Source organism: Anopheles gambiae, chromosome X (assembly GCF_943734735.2).
Source record: "Anopheles gambiae chromosome X, idAnoGambNW_F1_1, whole genome shotgun sequence".
NCBI lineage: Eukaryota > Metazoa > Arthropoda > Insecta > Diptera > Culicidae > Anopheles > Anopheles gambiae.
The window spans coordinates 20,260,969-20,280,201 of record NC_064600.1 but is presented as its reverse complement, the minus strand read 5'-3'; positions in this window follow the sequence as shown (position 1 = coordinate 20,280,201).

Genomic DNA, 19,233 nt, shown 5'->3' with positions numbered 1-19,233 from the left:
GATATTTAACAGTAAACGTGAAAAAAAATTGCTGGGGGGGGGGAAGGGAGGTGTGCAAATGATTCGCCAGCCCCGGGGCCCCAACGTCCATCCCTCCGGGGGCCCTTGTCGCTAGTACTCTGTGCATAGGCATACTATAGACTAGCGAACTACGGAGCCCCTAAACCGGCGGGGCCCCAGGCGACCGTCTAGTCCGCCTTCCGTTAGATTCGCCACTGCCAGTACGCAAATAAAGCGGCCGTGTGGGGCCCCCGCTCAAAAGTAAAATCGACTCGCTCGACACATTCGTGTGACCGCTTAGGGCCTCTACACCTGTTAATCCGACACTGGGTGCGGATCGTCCCACCGGGTGGGAACCATCCGTAAACGATCCGGATCATTTGGGCCGACTCGAACTCGTTGCTCCCACTACATACTGCACTCGCTGACCACATACCAGCGCTCCGTGGAGCCACGTGATCGATTGAAGCCCATGGCCGATAAGACCCCACAGCTCCCTGCCATCTTCCTGATCTCTTTGTTGTACAGGTGATCTTGCATCCCTTACGAGCCGAGGCTTAGCGCAGCAATTCAAGCCACATCCTCCCGTACACAGTTTCTTCTTCTTTGACGTAACGACCAATACTGTGGACCGGGCTGTAACGGCTTCTTGACCTTACTAAAACCATGTTATCGGATGGTAAATTCTTCAAATATGAGGAATGGTCCGGATGAGAATCGAACTCGTCTGGCTCGTAGGAAACGGTTTAATCACAGCATGCGTTCAATGAACCTGTGTGCATGTCGAATAGAGCAGCAGAATGACGTTTAAAATGCATTCTGCCGTTTAGTTTAAAGGGTATACAATATGTGGCATTTAATTGTTGCTCGTCCGTATAAAATGATCCAAATCTACACACAACATCATACATGTGCTTTAGGTTTTTGTTTAAATTCAGGACCAAAGGCCGGGCTGTGTAGCTAAATTGTGTTGTTGTGCTAGCCAAAACGTTGGCTAGCATAATAAAACATACAAAAAAAAATAAATAAATAAAAAACATACAAAATGCTAGTGACAGATGGACTTCCACAAGGAGATGTTATGTCACCAACACTCTTTAACTTATATACCAAAGATATACATAAAGCTATAAACCAAACAAACACCAAAAATACTATAATACTGTTGGATTTGTAACAAATATCCGCCTGCAGATATGCAACCTTCAGGACTACCAATCGATGCGAAAATTAACATCATGGCAGATTACCACTGTTCCTTCGATAAGGAGCCATGATGTAATTTGTAACCTTGTAATCAAATGTAACAATCGCTAGAAGCGCATGTCTGTGTTTAGTCCATAGGATGCGCAGAAATAAATCCAAGAGATAAGAGAGAAAAAAGGCAAATTGTTCGGAGTCGAAATTTATTTCATATCCTCAACTCGACACAGCCCTAGAATCCTTCGGTAGTCCTTGGCGGGTAGCTACAGCTGGACACTCTTGGGCGCTCTCTGGCGCAGTTGGTCAATTTGCTCACTCCCCCCTTGGCCCCTCCTCACCCTCTCACCTTGACTCGATCAGTTCGGCATAGTCCAACGATCAGTCGCTTCCTCTCCTTTTCCCACCCTTGACTCGATCAGTTCGGCATAGTCCAACGATCAGTCGCTTCCTCTCCTTTTCCCACCCTCGACCTGATCAGTTCGGCTTAGTCCAACGATCAGTCGCTTCCTCTCCTTTTCCCACCCTCGACCTTATCAGTTCGGCTTAGTCCAACGATCAGTCGCTTCCTCCCCCTCCCTCGACCTGGTTAGTTCGGCACGTCCAACAACCAGTCAGGTTCTATTCCTTCCCTTTCCTGTGGCAATTCCGGTCGAATTTTTCACCGGTTTGTTCCTCCTTCCCCTTCCTCCATCCTTGGCCAAGTCGCGGTGGCAGTTGCACCCTCTGCCGCCCCCTCCCCCACCAAATACAGTACGCGGATGATTTAGTTATTCTCAACAGTGGAGTAAACGAAAGAGAGCTACAAAATAACCTACAAAACGCTATAAATGCTTTCGCAATAGAAATAGAACAATTAAAATTTAACATAAACTCAAACAAGACAAAATTTATGATTTTCGGAAAATCACATCACACCATACAACTCAACATACACAATAATAGCATAGAACACACAAACACATATAAATATCTAGGAACAGTAATAGACCCAAAACTCAATTTCCACAAACACACCGAACTACTACGTAACAAGGCTACAAACAGGCTAAATTTCTTGAAAATTATAAGCACGCAAAAAAAATAACATAAACCCCAAAAACAGCCTAAAAATATACCGGGCAACAATCAGAAACACTATGGAAACGGGAGCTTCATACTCTCAATAGCAACAAAAACAAATACAAAACAATGAATTCAACTATCAACCAGGCACTAAAAAAAGCTACAGGTTGCACCAAAACTACCCCCATAAATACTCTGCATGCCATTGCAGCAGAAATACCTTTCAATATCAGAAGTAGATTTATAGTACGTAAGGAACTAGCCAAAGATTTAGTCTACTCACCAATCACTAGACAACAACTACAAATACATCAAAGAACAAAATACAAAAAAAGAAAAAAACAATACATGAAACAACGTACGAAAAAGACAATAAAATTCTAAAACAATTATACATTGCAAAAAACAACGATATAACCACACACATCAAAATAAATACAAAAATTAAAGACGATAGAAAAAAAAAAAACAAAAACCATGTTTGACGTTTGACGTTTAACGTAAAAGTCGCATTCGCGTTTCGCTCCGTATATTTTCTTGAAAATCGCGCTGTTTATCACACTATTTTCCGGTTTCTGTATAATCACAGTATTTTAGAACACCGTTCCATTACCGTTCAATAGTGCGTTTATCTCTGCTGACAATAAAATTCGCGTAAATTTCGTTTTTCGGATCGCATTTGAGTTCGCGCGTCCTAACCGCCATCGCTCTTATTGCTGCAACGAAAACCTGCACCGCTCCCGTAGAATGGCCCGTATTTGCAACGCCTGCACTATGGAAATTGTGGAGGCATCTATCAGCTGCTGCCTGTGCGACTCTCCATTTCACCAGCGCTGCACGTCGGTTCCTGCTGATCTGTTCCTGCGCATTGCGGAATATAAACAATTACACTGGTGCTGTATTGGCTGCAACAACGTATTTATGAATCCGCGCACCAAGTTCGTAAAAGACGCAGCCATGCAATCTGGCTTCCAGGCGGCAATAACAACAGTCGCCGAAAGCATCAAGACCGTTATGGAGCCATTGACTAATGAAATTAAAACTGGGTTTGCACGGATGAGCCAGCTCGATCTAAAAACTCCACGAAGTAGCCACCCGCCTGCTAAAATTCGTCGCATAAATCAGTCAAAACGTTTGTTCTCGGAAGTCGCTACTGACAACCGTACGTTGTTTACATTTGGCGCCAGACCCATCAACACCCAAATCAATAACAACCAGAACCAACATAATAAGCCGATCGATGATATGTATCGCAAAAATCGAGCACCCATGATCACAGGCACAAACAAAGATACAACTACATTTCCGATCAAAATAGTCCCCGCTCAGTCTACGGTGCAAAAGTGCGCATTGTATATTTCCCGGCTCGCTCCAGATACATCCAGTGACCAAATAGTGCAAATGGTCAAACATGCTTTGTCCATTGAGGATGTCACTGCATATTGCCTTATACGACAAGGCACAAACACAGCAACACTCTCATTTCTATCCTTTAAGGTGTTAGTGCCTCTTACTCAACGTGAAAGGGCTCTTTCCCCCGATACTTGGCCGCTTGGTCTATCGGTGCGTGAATTTGTCGACTACCGAGCTCAACAACCAGGTGCAAATTTTCGTCTACCGCCAATGAGACTTTCAACACCTACAACGCTATCTACAGCGCAGGATATTCGATCACCACAGCTGTTGGATCACACAATACTTTCAGCACACACTCCACGCACTTCACCCACACCGCAAACCCACTAATTATCAACACCGACAAACAATTCACACACATCACGCACACTCGCACGCACGCTAATCAGCTGAACACCGCATATGAGCCAAATAACGCCGAAACAACTTTTGTTGATAATTTACGCACTCACCTGATGATTGTTCCTCCAACAACAAACAACTTTACCACCACTGAAGCAGTCTGTAGTAACGGCATCTCGTGCAGGCCACTTAACGAACGTGAACCCAACACTACGCAACATCAGCAGCACTATTGCTACAGTACAGATCCTACACTCACACAAACGCACGACGGTCATGTCATTCCTGCAGGGGTTGCCTCCTTAAATAATACTGACGATTTGTTATTTTTATATCAAAATGTAAGAGGACTAAAAACTAAATGTCATGAGGTATTCGATTATGTTTCTACTACTCATTACGACGTCATTATCCTGACTGAAACATGGTTGGACTCCTCTATAAACTCGGCACAGTTGTTTCCGGACCATTATAACGTCTTCAGAAAGGACCGTAATGACAGAAATAGTAGGAAAACCAAAGGTGGTGGGGTTCTCATAGCTGTCGCCTCACATTTGCGAGTACTCTTATGTTCTACAACAGACACTGTCGAGCAACTTTGGTTAAAGATTTACAGCATTAAGAAAACGTATGTTATCGGCGCAATGTATGTTCCTCCTGACATGGCAAATAACACGTCGGTTATTCATACAATCTGTTCAACTATTGACGACGTAGCATGTAAAGCTAATGAAATGTGTTTGTTATTCGGGGACTTCAATTTGTCAAACCTGAATTGGATACCGGATGAAACAAATCCAATTATGCTCCAAGTTGACTACGAAAGCTCGAGGATCACGGACAACTGTCGCCTTCTTCTTGATTGTATGAATAGCAACGGACTGTACCAGATTAACCAAATTCATAATGCGTCGATTAACTACCTCGATTTGATCTTTGTATGCGACGATATCCTGCAACAATGCTCTCCACCGACAATAACACCCTTCCCTATAGTTGCTATTGATTGCTATCATCCGCCTATAGAGCTGTGCCTGCCGAACGGCTTAGCCAAAGCAGAACATCATACAACATCACATCAAGAATTAGGCATGCTCGACTACAGTCGCACTAACTTTTCGATTCTAAATGATCTACTGCAATCTTCTGACTGGTCATTCCTTGATGGAAACCCGGACGTAAACCATGCACTCGATATGTTCAATCGGAAATTTGCGGAACATTTATCTGCCTGTTGCCCTATAAAACGTCCACGACAGGGTCCACCGTGGGGTAATGCTCAATTACGCCGCTTAAAACGAAACAAATCTTCCTGCTATCGGTTTTATCAAAACAGTGGAACACAACAATCGAGATTGCGGTTCATCGCTGCACACAATGTATATCGAAGCTATAATAGACAACTTCACTCTCGTTTTTTGATCCGTATACAGTTCAGCTTAAGAAGAAAACCGAAAAAATTTTGGAGGTATGTCGACACAAAACGGAAAAACAGCTCCCTGCCAGCTATAGTTTCCTTTAATGGAACAACTTCGTGTACCAAAGAGGAAACCTGCAATTTATTTGCTGATCGTTTCATGAGTTCGTTTGCCACTGAAGCTCCTGGCTTCTCATTGGATGCTGCTCTCAACAACGTGCCCTCCGACGCTGTCGATGTTAATGTGCGTGACATAAACATCTCCAGAGATTCTGTGCTAAAGGCGCTCAAGCAGGTCAAACCATCCTACAACCCTGGACCTGATGGTATTCCAACCGCAGTTCTGGCCAAATGCAGCGAAGTTTTGGCCGGACCTCTGGCTCGTATCTTCACACTCTCGCTCAATCAGCGTATGTTTCCAGCAGCATGGAAATCGTCCTACATGTTTCCTGTGCATAAAAAGGGGGATAAGAGCTTAGTGGAAAACTACCGTGGCATTACTACTTTGCCTGCAGGTGCTAAGGTTTTTGAAGTCGTCGTCCAGAACTCGCTCTTGAACTGTTGCCGCTCGCTGATATCAACACGCCAACACGGGTTCTTCCCTCGCCGCAGTGTGACCACCAATTTGGTGGAGTTTGTACCTCACTGCCATGCTGCATTCGCTTCGGGAGCCCAGATGGATGTCATCTATACCGACCTTAAGGCTGCCTTTGATCGGGTGAATCATCGCTTGTTGTTGGCGAAGCTTGCTCGTCTTGGATTCTCTGCCTCTTTAGTGGAGTGGTTCGAATCTTACCTCACCAATCGTCGATATCGCGTCAAAGTTGATTGTATGACATCTAGGGAATTCGTGAGTTGTTCAGGCGTGCCACAGGGTAGTAACCTTGGATCCTTGCTGTTTTCTCTATTTTTCAATGACGTTACTACTGTAGTAAGGGAATCTGAATGTTTATTGTATGCGGACGATCTTAGACTTTTTTTTCCTGTGAGGTGTTTTGGTGATTGTTATGTCCTGCAAGCATCGATCGACTCTTTTTCCGACTGGTGTCTGAACAACGACCTACAAATTTCTGTTGATAAATGTTTGTCCATGTCGTTTCACCGTTCTAATTGTCCAATAGTGTTTAACTACTGCAACTCCGGTACACAATTACAACGACACAGTGCAGTAAAAGACTTAGGAGTTACTCTTGACCGTAAACTTGACTTTCATGTGCATCATAACGAAATTATTGATAGAGCGAACAGAATGCTAGGATTTATACGCAGGCAGTCGAGAGAATTCTCCGACCCACATTGTCTTGTCGCACTCTACAAATCACTAGTCAGATCCATCTTAGAATACTCCTCAGTAGTTTGGTGCCCATCGTCGTCGTTATGGTCGAATAAGATTGAGTCAGTGCAGAAAAAATTCACCCGTTTGGTCTTACGGTTCACACCCTGGCGTAACGTAGCAGCGAGACCTAGTTATCATGCCCGGTGTTTAATTTTTGGACTCGAATCTCTCGCTACTCGTCGCGAAACGGCGCAAATATTGTTCATGAAAAAAATCATCCTAGGAGAGATAGATTCACCGGACCTTTTAGCTAGAGTTAATTTCCACGTACCTGCTCGTATTTTAAGAAACTTTAGGCTACTAAGAGTTGACCAAACTAGACGTGCATTTAGCGATAATGAACCTTTGACTGCGATGGCTATCAGATTTAATGCACATTATGACTCTTTTGACTGGAATTCCCTAATTTAACCTGTTTTTCTTGCTGTGATACTCTGTGTTATTTATTTTGTGCTGATGTTACATTGTACCGTGATGCTTTATGTTATTATAAGTTTAGTTTATAAGATCAGTGATAAGGCCAATTATGGCCAATCACTTAACATTTACAAATAAACAAATAAACAAAAACAAACACTCAAATCTTGAAACAAATTCCCATTGAAAACATGAACAAGTACGAAAATAACAGACCCACCATCTACACTGATGGAAGCATTGCCGGAAATAAAGTAGGCATAGGGATATACATAAAAAACAAACCACAACATTACTACTATAGTTATAGATTAAAAAATTTCACCTCCATAACCACCGCCGAACTGATAGCAATCGAAAAGGCCTTACTTTTAGCACAAGAAAACAATATAGACAACCCAGTAATTTTCACAGACAGTCTAACATCGTGTAAAATTCTACAAAAAGCAATGACAGAAAACAAAATAGAGGAAATTTGTTACAATATTATAAAAACAGCAACAAATATTAGAGCAGATATTGTATGGATTCCATCACATGTAGGCATTGATGGAAATGATAGAGCAGATGAACTGGCAAAAAAAGGCACTTTAACAAATTGGCTCTATAAGAACAAATCAGATACACAGACGCTACCCAATATTTCAAAAAAGAAATGGAAGAGGAAACAAAAAAATGGTACACAGACCTGGGCAGGAATAAAGGGTGTTTGGATTTGAATTTATCATACATTTTGTTTAGGAGAATTTGCTGCTTGGGTCATATTTTGAAAGCTCAGTGAGGGATACAGTTCCGATCCGCACGGAATGATCGATTCCGCTGTGACGCTCATCACTACCATTTTTTTGTAAGGAGAAGACAGATGCTTCGTGAACTCGAGAAGAGAAAGACGTACTTGTGCGCAACACTTAAAACACCAAGGGTTTTGTTCAGCCATTTTTTCATTAACTTCACTAAAACTTTGTAATTTGTAACACAACGTAGGACAAAAATAAAACTAGCAAACGTAATCAAACCCGTATAAACATATGGTGCCGTGACCAGGATTGTGATTGTGATCGTTTAGCGTGGTTTTCGATTTGTTGTTTGGAGTTTTTTGCGTTAGTTTTTTGCTAGTGCAACACCACTCTACGGAGTCGGATAAGAAGATGGTCAGGGGAGCCTCGGGGGAGGGCCCTAAGACAGGAGCATTCGTTGAGCCCAACGCAGTGTTAGAAGTGAAAAAAGCTGAACGTGATGGCATAATCCGGTGTTTGAAGCGTCAGGAAGTGTTTTTGCAAAGTTACGCACAAAGTGACGCAATGTATGTTCCAACAAGGTTGAAACGTGTTCGTTCGTGTTGGGAACAATTCCAAGAAGTAACCCGTGAAATTCGTTCGATCGAGGGAATAGTCCAAGCAAACGAAGAGCTGGTGGACGAAATCGACGAACAGTGCATGTTGTTGATCGGACAATTCGAGGAAAAGTTGAAGCGTCCAGAAAGTGACAGTGCAGTGGCAGTACGTGTTTTGGACGAACAAAAGGTTCGGCTACCGCCTCTTGCGCTGCCCGATTTTTCGGGAAATTATGATGAATGGTTGCCTTTTTACAGTTTGTACAAAACGGCAGTCCATGAAAACAATAGTTTGACGGATACAGAAAAGATAATGTATCTGAAGCGTGCGTTGAAGGAGGAGGCGTTCCGGGTAGTGGACGCTTTTCCTACGTGTGGTTCGGCGTATGAAGCCGCTTGGAAGGCGCTGGAAAAAAGATACGCCAACGAATATCTTTTGAAAAAGCGGTACGTAAACGAACTGTTGAATATGCCGAAAATGAAAACGCGTAAAACAAAAGATATCCACAGCGTTGTGGATAGTTTCGAGCGAAATGCAAAGCTTTTGGACCAGCTTGGCGAAAAAACCAGTGGTTGGGGTATGCTTTTGACTCAGCTTCTTTTGTCAAAATCGGATGATGAAACTCAGCGGAATTGGGAACGGCAGTTAGAGAGTGATAGCGAGTGTTCGGTGCAAAGTTTGTTCGATTTTCTTCGAGCAGAAACGCGTGTTCTGGATGCCATGGCGGTTGATCAACACAGTTTGGGTGTCATGTCATTCCTGCAGGGGTTGCCTCCTTAAATAATACTGACGATTTGTTATTTTTATATCAAAATGTAAGAGGACTAAAAACTAAATGTCATGAGGTATTCGATTATGTTTCTACTACTCATTACGACGTCATTATCCTGACTGAAACATGGTTGGACTCCTCTATTAACTCGGCACAGTTGTTTCCGGACCATTATAACGTCTTCAGAAAGGACCGTAATGACAGAAATAGTAGGAAAACCAAAGGTGGTGGGGTTCTCATAGCTGTCGCCTCACATTTGCGAGTACTCTTATGTTCTACAACAGACACTGTCGAGCAACTTTGGTTAAAGATTTACAGCATTAAGAAAACGTATGTTATCGGCGCAATGTATGTTCCTCCTGACATGGCAAATAACACGTCGGTTATTCATACAATCTGTTCAACTATTGACGACGTAGCATGTAAAGCTAATGAAATGTGTTTGTTATTCGGGGACTTCAATTTGTCAAACCTGAATTGGATACCGGATGAAACAAATCCAATTATGCTCCAAGTTGACTACGAAAGCTCGAGGATCACGGACAACTGTCGCCTTCTTCTTGATTGTATGAATAGCAACGGACTGTACCAGATTAACCAAATTCATAATGCGTCGATTAACTACCTCGATTTGATCTTTGTATGCGACGATATCCTGCAACAATGTTCTCCACCGACAATAACACCCTTCCCTATAGTTGCTATTGATTGCTATCATCCGCCTATAGAGCTGTGCCTGCCGAACGGCTTAGCCAAAGCAGAACATCATACAACATCACATCAAGAATTAGGCATGCTCGACTACAGTCGCACTAACTTTTCGATTCTAAATGATCTACTGCAATCTTCTGACTGGTCATTCCTTGATGGAAACCCGGACGTAAACCATGCACTCGATATGTTCAATCGGAAATTTGCGGAACATTTATCTGCCTGTTGCCCTATAAAACGTCCACGACAGGGTCCACCGTGGGGTAATGCTCAATTACGCCGCTTAAAACGAAACAAATCTTCCTGCTATCGGTTTTATCAAAACAGTGGAACACAACAATCGAGATTGCGGTTCATCGCTGCACACAATGTATATCGAAGCTATAATAGACAACTTCACTCTCGTTTTTTGATCCGTATACAGTTCAGCTTAAGAAGAAAACCGAAAAAATTTTGGAGGTATGTCGACACAAAACGGAAAAACAGCTCCCTGCCAGCTATAGTTTCCTTTAATGGAACAACTTCGTGTACCAAAGAGGAAACCTGCAATTTATTTGCTGATCGTTTCATGAGTTCGTTTGCCACTGAAGCTCCTGGCTTCTCATTGGATGCTGCTCTCAACAACGTGCCCTCCGACGCTGTCGATGTTAATGTGCGTGACATAAACATCTCCAGAGATTCTGTGCTAAAGGCGCTCAAGCAGGTCAAACCATCCTACAACCCTGGACCTGATGGTATTCCAACCGCAGTTCTGGCCTGCGATATCCACAGCGTTGTGGATAGTTTCGAGCGAAATGCGAAGCTTTTGGACCAGCTTGGCGAAAAAACCAGTGGTTGGGGTATGCTTTTGACTCAGCTTCTTTTGTCAAAATCGGATGATGAAACTCAGCGGAATTGGGAACGGCAGTTAGAGAGTGATAGCGAGTGTTCGGTGCAAAGTTTGTTCGATTTTCTTCGAGCAGAAACGCGTGTTCTGGATGCCATGGCGGTTGATCAACACAGTTTGGGTGTTACGAAGAAATCTTATCGTCGCTTTGTTAATCTTGCTCTCAAAGGAGAAACGAAATGTGCGCAGTGTAGCAAACAGCATAGCATTGTGGTGTGCAGGTCGTTTGGTGAGTTAACAATCGATGGCAGGTTGAACGTGGCTATGCAGAAAAGGCTTTGTTTAAATTGTTTGTCGCCTGGCCATTTTGCGAGCAAGTGTTTTTCCAAAGGTCGATGCGGCACGTGTAAAAAACGCCATCATTCTTTGCTTCACAAAGAAGACATGCCTGCAATCGAACAAGTGCAACAAGTGTCAGGTGAATAAGAAGAGCAAGAAGTGTCCGCGGGGGCTAGCAGTATGTTAGCCGCGCTACCTGCGCTGAAATCGTCTACGCATGGGCAAGTGATGTTATCAACCGCGATTGTTCGTGTTCAAGGAAAAGGTGGAAAATGGTTTTCCGTTAGAGCCTTTTTGGACAATGGTTCGCAGATCAACATCATGACAGCAGATCTTTGTCGACGTTTGTGTTTGCCCAAAGTGCGCGGTTCGGTAACAGTTACTGGTATAGAAAAGATCGGTGTGCAAAATACCCCAATGGCAAAGGCGTTAGTATCATCGGAAGGAAGAACGTTCATGGAACAAGTTGATTTTGTAGTGCTCGAACATATTACGGAAAATCAGCCTTGTGGTGATATGCGTTTCGATGTGAAAAGGTTGCCGGGTAACATGGTGTTAGCAGATCCTAATTTTTATAAGAAGGCACCGATCGATCTGTTATTGGGTGCGGAGTATTTTGTGGACATTCTTCAGCACGAGTGTAAAATTGTTCCAGTAAGTAGTGATCACCCGGGTTTTGTGAAGACTGTGTTTGGTTGGGTTGCGTCTGGCAGAACAAGTTTTCCCAAGAACCAGCAAGCCGCATGTCACCTTGTCACCGCTGAGCCGTCGTTGGAAAATTTGACGGAATGTTTGGAGCGTTTTTGGACCATTGAGGAGCTACCAGACAAACCACAATTTTCGCAACAGGAGAAGGATTGTAAGGAGAGTTTTGCGCAATTTCATCATCGTGACGACGAAGGCAGGTATGTAGTTAATCTGCCTTTTAAGATTGGCGAGCATGAGCCATTAGGCGAGTCGAAGCAGTGTGCGACCAAAAGGTTTCTGCAGTTGGAGCGGCGTTTGAAAAGGGATCCGTCGTTGGGACGAGATTATGCTGCAGTGATTGCCGACTACATTAATCAAGGTTTTTTGAAGAAAGTAACTATCGACGAAACCGGTGATGACCGTCAGCAGAGTTTCTATCTTCCTCATCACCCGGTTATCAAAAGAGCTAGCACCACCACGAAGGTAAGGCCAGTTTTCGATGGTTCCGCCAAAACATCGAATGGTGTTTCGCTTAATGAAGCCTTACTGAAAGGGCCTGTCATTCAGGATTCATTATTGGACATATTGTTACGATTTCGTATGAAAGCATTTGTATTGGTGGCGGATATTAAACAAATGTATCTACAGGTAAAGGTAGATCCGAAGCATACGCGATACCAGCGTATATTATGGCGCGAGGATCCAGCATTGCCGATAGAAGTATATGAGCTACAGCGTGTTACTTTTAGTCTGACTTCATCGTCATTCTTGGCAACCAGGGTTTTAAAGCAGCTGGCGATTGACGAAGGGGACGCCTACCCTAGAGCTCAGCAAGCGTTGCTACAAGATTTTTATGTGGACGATTTCTTGGGAGGAGCAGACAATGAAGAAGAAGCACGGCATCTGGTTGATGAATTGATAAAACTCATGGCGAAAGGAGGATTCCATATGCAAAAATGGAATTCTAATTCATCTGCTGTTCTGGCACAAGTGGCATCTGATGATTGGCCACGTGCAAATGTTGTGAAGCTGAGCTCTGAGGAGCCGGTAAAAACCTTGGGAATAGCCTGGCAACCCCAAGATGACGAATTGTTTGTTGAGGCCAGCATTCCTGTATCTGATGAGCCATGGACCCGGCGACGCGTGTACTCCATGGTGGCTAGATTGTTCGACCCTCTTGGCCTTCTAGCACCAGTTACCGCATGGGCGAAGATCCAGATGCAGGCTTTGTGGATAGCTACCGACGATTGGGAACCAATACCGATGCAAATGGAACTCCTGTGGAACCAGTTCCAGGATCAGCTACCCCGTTTGAAGGAAATCAAATTTGCGCGGCATGTGGTTATCAGCAATCCGGTGAGTATCCAATTTCATTGTTTTTCCGATGCTTCAGAGGTGGCGTATGGTGCCTGTGTTTACCTTCGATCAATGGACGGCGATGGTAACGTCAAAGTGGAGCTAGTAGCAGCGAAATCCAGGCCAGCCCCTTTGAAGAAAATTAGTCTTGCCAGACTAGAGCTGTGTGGAGCAGTATTAGCTACGAACTTGAGAAAGTGTATCGGCAGAGCGCTCAAGATGGAGGAGGCTGAAACCTTCATGTGGACGGATTCCACAATTGTTTTGCAGTGGCTGCGATCACCTTCTTACACGTGGGCTACATTTGTGGCAAACCGCGTCTCGGCGGTACAGGAAAATGGAAAGGGCTATACATGGCTACACGTCAGAGGCAGTGAGAATCCGGCGGACATCGTTTCTCGTGGGGCGCTTCCGAGTGAAATGATAGCATCAGTTTCGTGGTTCCACGGTCCTTCTTTGTTGATGTCTTCAGAGGACAAGTGGAGAAAGTCGATGCCGTTGGATCCCCCTGACGAAGGCGACCTTGAAAGGAAGCGAAAGGTCTTGGTAGCAGTTAGCAGCGAAAAGACTGAGGAATGGGCTGAGAGGTTTTCGCAGTTTTGGAGATGCCTCAAAGTGACAGCCTACTGCCTCAGATTTGTAAAAGGATGCAGAAAGTCCGGCGAAGTGTATCCAAGTAAGTCTCTAACTATGTTTGAAATCGTTGCAGCTAAGATGGCTTTAGTGAAGATGCTTCAACAAGAACACTTCGTAGCGGAGATAAAGGAGCTAGCGAGTGGGCGTGTCATACCACCGAGCTCTAAATTGAAGAAATTGGGAGCATTTCTGGATAAAGAAGGATTGTTGCGGGTTGGTGGACGTTTGTCACAACTAGCAATTCCTTATGCTGAGAAGCATCCTCTGATTCTGCCTGGCAGCGCACATCTGACGAAGTTACTGGCACGTGTGTATCACCTTCGAGCTATGCATGGTGGTCCGAGAGCAACGTTGGCAGCTATGAGACGGGAATTTTGGCCAATCAACGGGAGGAGCGTGGTGAACGGCGTTTGCAGAAGCTGTGTTATTTGTTTCAAAGCGGCACCCACAACAGTGACACAACCTTCAGGACAACTACCGGAACCGCGTGCTACTCCTTCTCGACCGTTCTCAGTGGTTGGCATGGACTACTGTGGACCATTCTATTTGCGACCGGTGCATCGGAGGGCGGCGGCGCAAAAGAGCTACATGGCAGTCTTCGTTTGCTTTTCGGTGAAAGCAATACATCTGGAGTTGGTGGAGGACTTATCGACGGCAGCGTTTATGGCAGCGTTTCGTCGGTTTGTTTCCCGGCGTGGTCTTCCATCCAAGGTCTACTCGGATAATGGACTCAACTTTCGTGGCGCCAGCAGTGAGCTGAAGGAGTTGTATGAACTCCTGAACGAACCAGAGAATCAACAGCGTATCCAAAATGCAGCTCTCCAAGATGACATCGAGTGGCACTTCATTCCGCCACATGCTCCGAACTTCGGTGGTTTGTGGGAGGCGGCCGTAAAGTCTGCTAAGCGGATCCTGCGGAAGGTGCTGGGCAACCAGAGACTTTCTTTCCCTGAGATGACAACGGTATTAACGCAGATCGAGGCGCAGCTGAACAGCCGTCCTTTGACTCCACTATCCGAAGACCCATCGGAAATGAATGTCCTTACGCCAGGGCATTTCTTGATTGGGGCACCCCTGACGGCGTTACCCGAGAAGGATGTCTCCAATCAACCTGAAAATCGTCTGCGTCGTTATGAACAGCTTCAGCGATTGATCCAGCTGCACTGGAAGCGATGGCAGCGAGAATATTTAAGTGAACTACATAATTATGGGCAACGTGTATCGCCTGTTAAAAGAGTTGAAGAGGGACAGGTAGTTCTTTTGAAGGAGGATAATGTGCCAGTTTGCGAATGGCCAATGGGAAGGATCGAGAAGACTTTTGTAGGGCCAGATCAGGTTGTACGAGTAGTTAAAGTGCGTACGCAGAAAGGCAGTTATACCAGACCAACTTCAAAGATTTGTATTTTGCCAATTGAGGGGTAAATTTATCCTAAATTTAGAGGGGCGCCATGTTTGAATTTGAATTTATCATACATTTTGTTTAGGAGAATTTGCTGCTTGGGTCATATTTTGACAGCTCAGTGAGGGATACAGTTCCGATCCGCACGAAATGATCGATTCCGCTGTGACGCTCATCACTACCAATTTTTTGTAAGGAGAAGACAGACGCTTCGTGAACTCGAGAAGAGAAAGACGTACTTGTGCGCAACATTTAAAACACCAAGGGTTTTGTTCAGCCATTTTTTCATTAACTTCACTAAAACTTTGTAATTTGTAACACAACGTAGGACAAAAATAAAACTAGCAAACGTAATCAAACCCGTATAAACAGAGGGAAAAAGTTTATGCAATTCCAAAATGTTTTCAAAACAGAACTATGGCACAAACAGGTTAACCTGAACGGAAATGAAGTAAAAACAATTTACAAAATACTGGCAGGGCATGATCTTTCCGAATTTTGGCTTCATAAAATGAAAATAGTAGAAAATGGAACCTGTGAGAAATGTCTAGTCCCAGAAACAGGATGACACAAAATTTTTGAGTGTCAAAAATATAAAAGACATAAAGACATCTCCCTAGACACTTTGTACGAAAAATAGATGGAAACCAGTGGAAATACCTGCAAAAAAATTATAGAATTCATAAAAGAAAACAATATTACATTGTAGTACTTCATCACACACATTTTCAAATAAAAAGAAAATTCAACATTTTTTTTTACACATTTCCTATATCTTCAAAACTCACAACATAGAACCTGCACTCAACACTCCAGTAAAAATGATGTAGCAATAGGATAAGTACTTACTATTTATTAATCTATTTATTATTTTTATTACATCTATTGCATTTATTATATTTATTCTATTTATTATATTTATTATATTTATCATATTTATGTGTTCAAAGTATCAATTTTGTTTGTATAATGAAACGTTATTCCATGTTTTTTTCCTTGTTATTCAATTATTTAAAACTATTTATTCAATCATTTCTCAGCACCCTACGTATGGCGGCGCGGTTTCTTTGGGGATTGAACCCATGGCGGGCATGTTGTTAAGTCGTACGAGTTGACGACTGTACTACGAGACCGGCTCATATATATATATATATATATATATATATATATATATATATATATATATATATATATATATATATATATATATATATATATATATATATATATATATATATATATATATATATATATATATATATATATATATATATATATATATATATATATATATATATATATATATATATATATATATATATATATATATATATATATATATATATATATATATATATATATATATATATATATATATATATATATATATATATATATAAACAAAAAATCACCTAACTGCACATTCCAAATCCAAACACCACACCACAAAAAAATAACAATAACAATAATAAAATTTAATAAATTCAATAATAAATCCGATTTTACACGCATCAGGGGGGCCTCCTAAGGTTGGGTACTCCGTTTGTTCTTGCAAACATGAGAAATCCAAAAACATCCATTTCCATCACTAGAGGATAGAAATAAGATGCCAAAAGGACCAACTGAAAGGGCCTTGTATCAAAACCACCATACCAAAAAAAAACTTTTTGAAACTTCACAAAACAAGCCAATTCAAAAAAAAAACAAAATAAACAACCCAATACAAGAACAAGAACCGGTACAAAAAAAAAAAACAAAATTCCTCATCCTCTCCCAAGAAATAAAAAAAAAATATAAATATATATATATATATACAGTGGGGCGCCGTTTATCCGGGTACCTTTTATCCGGCTTTCCGTTTATCCGTGCTGTTGAGAAATGACAGTTCAATACAAAAGTGACATTGCGTTATGAGGAGGATATTTGAAAAAGCGGTTATAAGAGCACATTGTCATAACAAAAAACACTATAATTCATGGCAAATTTCAAATATTCTCTTTGAAAAAAAATGAAGTTCATAAAAACTGGGTTATTTTATCAAAAAATAAGAAAAATTTCCAACACATAATCAGAAATTGGTGACAAAACATATATATATAAAGATATATACAAACACCACAAAAAAAGAAGAAAATCAAATCCACTAAACCACAAGCGAACTTAAAGATGAAACAACGCTAGCTTTTGAATACAAACTGAAAAGGAAACACAAACCATCAAAAAGAAAAAACGATTGGTGATATCACGAAAACCAACACACTGTGCATCAATCAGAAAGATCTCAACCACAACATATAAACATCAACAAAACAGCAATATAAACATCAAAGGAGAATGGATGATTTCCCCTCCAAAACTGGTAGTCAAACCTCTGATTGTACCTTCAAAAAAACGGAGGGTATAGGAGGCCTCAACCTACCAACTCTATTAAGAAGAAGAAGAAGACCTGATATCTTTACGGTCCTTGGCGTATCTCCGAATCCGCGCATAAGAGGTACCGTGTATCTATAATTTTAAACATAATAATTTAAAAAAGCCATGCCCGTCATGGGTTCAATCCCCAAATAGACCGCGCCGCCATACGTAGGATTGACTATCCTGCTATGGGGGGAATCAATTATTCACTGAAAGCTAAACCCACAAGTGGGTACAGGCAGGCCTTGACCGATATCGGTTGTTGAGCCAAAGAAGCAGAATTTAAAAAAAAACACCGTTAGAAGGTGAGAAACGACGCTATACTTTTAGCTTTTAGCCGTTCTCTTAGGTAATGGACAGAAAAGCGCTGAATGCGATTTTGTCACAAGCGCCAAGAAATTAGTTTTCTCAATTTTCTACTTGTTTGAGGTACTATTATGACTCATTATTGTTTCTCTATAGGTATAATTATAATATGATGTGATTTAAACCATTTGAAATTTAACAAAATGCATGCGACGAAGCGGCAAAATCGCAGCTGCTGTCATTTATGTCCCATCCCATACAAAAGCTTGCACTACGAGCAACAGCAACGCGCAAAGAAAGGGTGAAGGGTCATGCCGCCCTGGCTGCATCGTGATCGAGAGGGCAAGGGTGCCATACCTCCCTGGATGCAGCATCACTTGCATCAGCATCAGCACCAGCAGCAGCGAGCAGCAGCAACGTGTGAAGTAAGGGCGAGGGTCTATGCCACCAAGCATCAACAGCAGAGTGCAGCAGCAAAAACAGCAGGAACGTGTGAAGGAAGGGCGAGGGTCCATGTCGCCCAGCATCAACAACAGTAGCAATAGTGTCACAATGTCCAAGGAGGGCGAGGTTGCCCTGCTACAACACTGTGAGTGGAAAGAGGGGCGAGACCACATGACGTCCCGGTGGCAATCTTGTTCTATAGGGGCAAGGGAGGACATGCCGCCCCGGCTACAGCCCGTTTCAAAACAGGGACAGGGACTTAATAACCACCATCTCATCAAGGAGCTTCAACCCGATGAAGGCACACGCAGCATCACCGCCGCCGCAAGTAATCGTCGCCAACACGGATCAAGTGCGATGGCGATGGCGGGGCGGAAAAGGGTGCCGGTAGCCGTAAGCTAAGAAAAGCGCCCACACCACAGTATTCCCAGATTTCATCAGCATCGGCCAGAAGGTGTCACCACACCGGTATTCCCTCAGTGGAATATCCCGTGTCGGTTCGACTCCTCCGGATAAATAAAGGGAGAGATGTTGTGGGCAGCCGTGCGTGCCGACCCTTGGACTTACCGTGGCAGTTGCGCTGCCACCGGTCAACGTCCACGGGGACGGCAGTGTGTACACGCACACTGTCGCACACACTAAGCGTGCAAGGCTTACACAAATTGCGAAGAAAGTATGGGGCAAGTTTCTGTATGAATAAAAGTATAAAACACACTGGGAAACCATTTTATAGATTTCCAAATCTAAACAAAAGATATGAGAAGGCGAAAAAACATAGCGCGTTGGAATTTGAGGAGGATAACATATAAGACGTC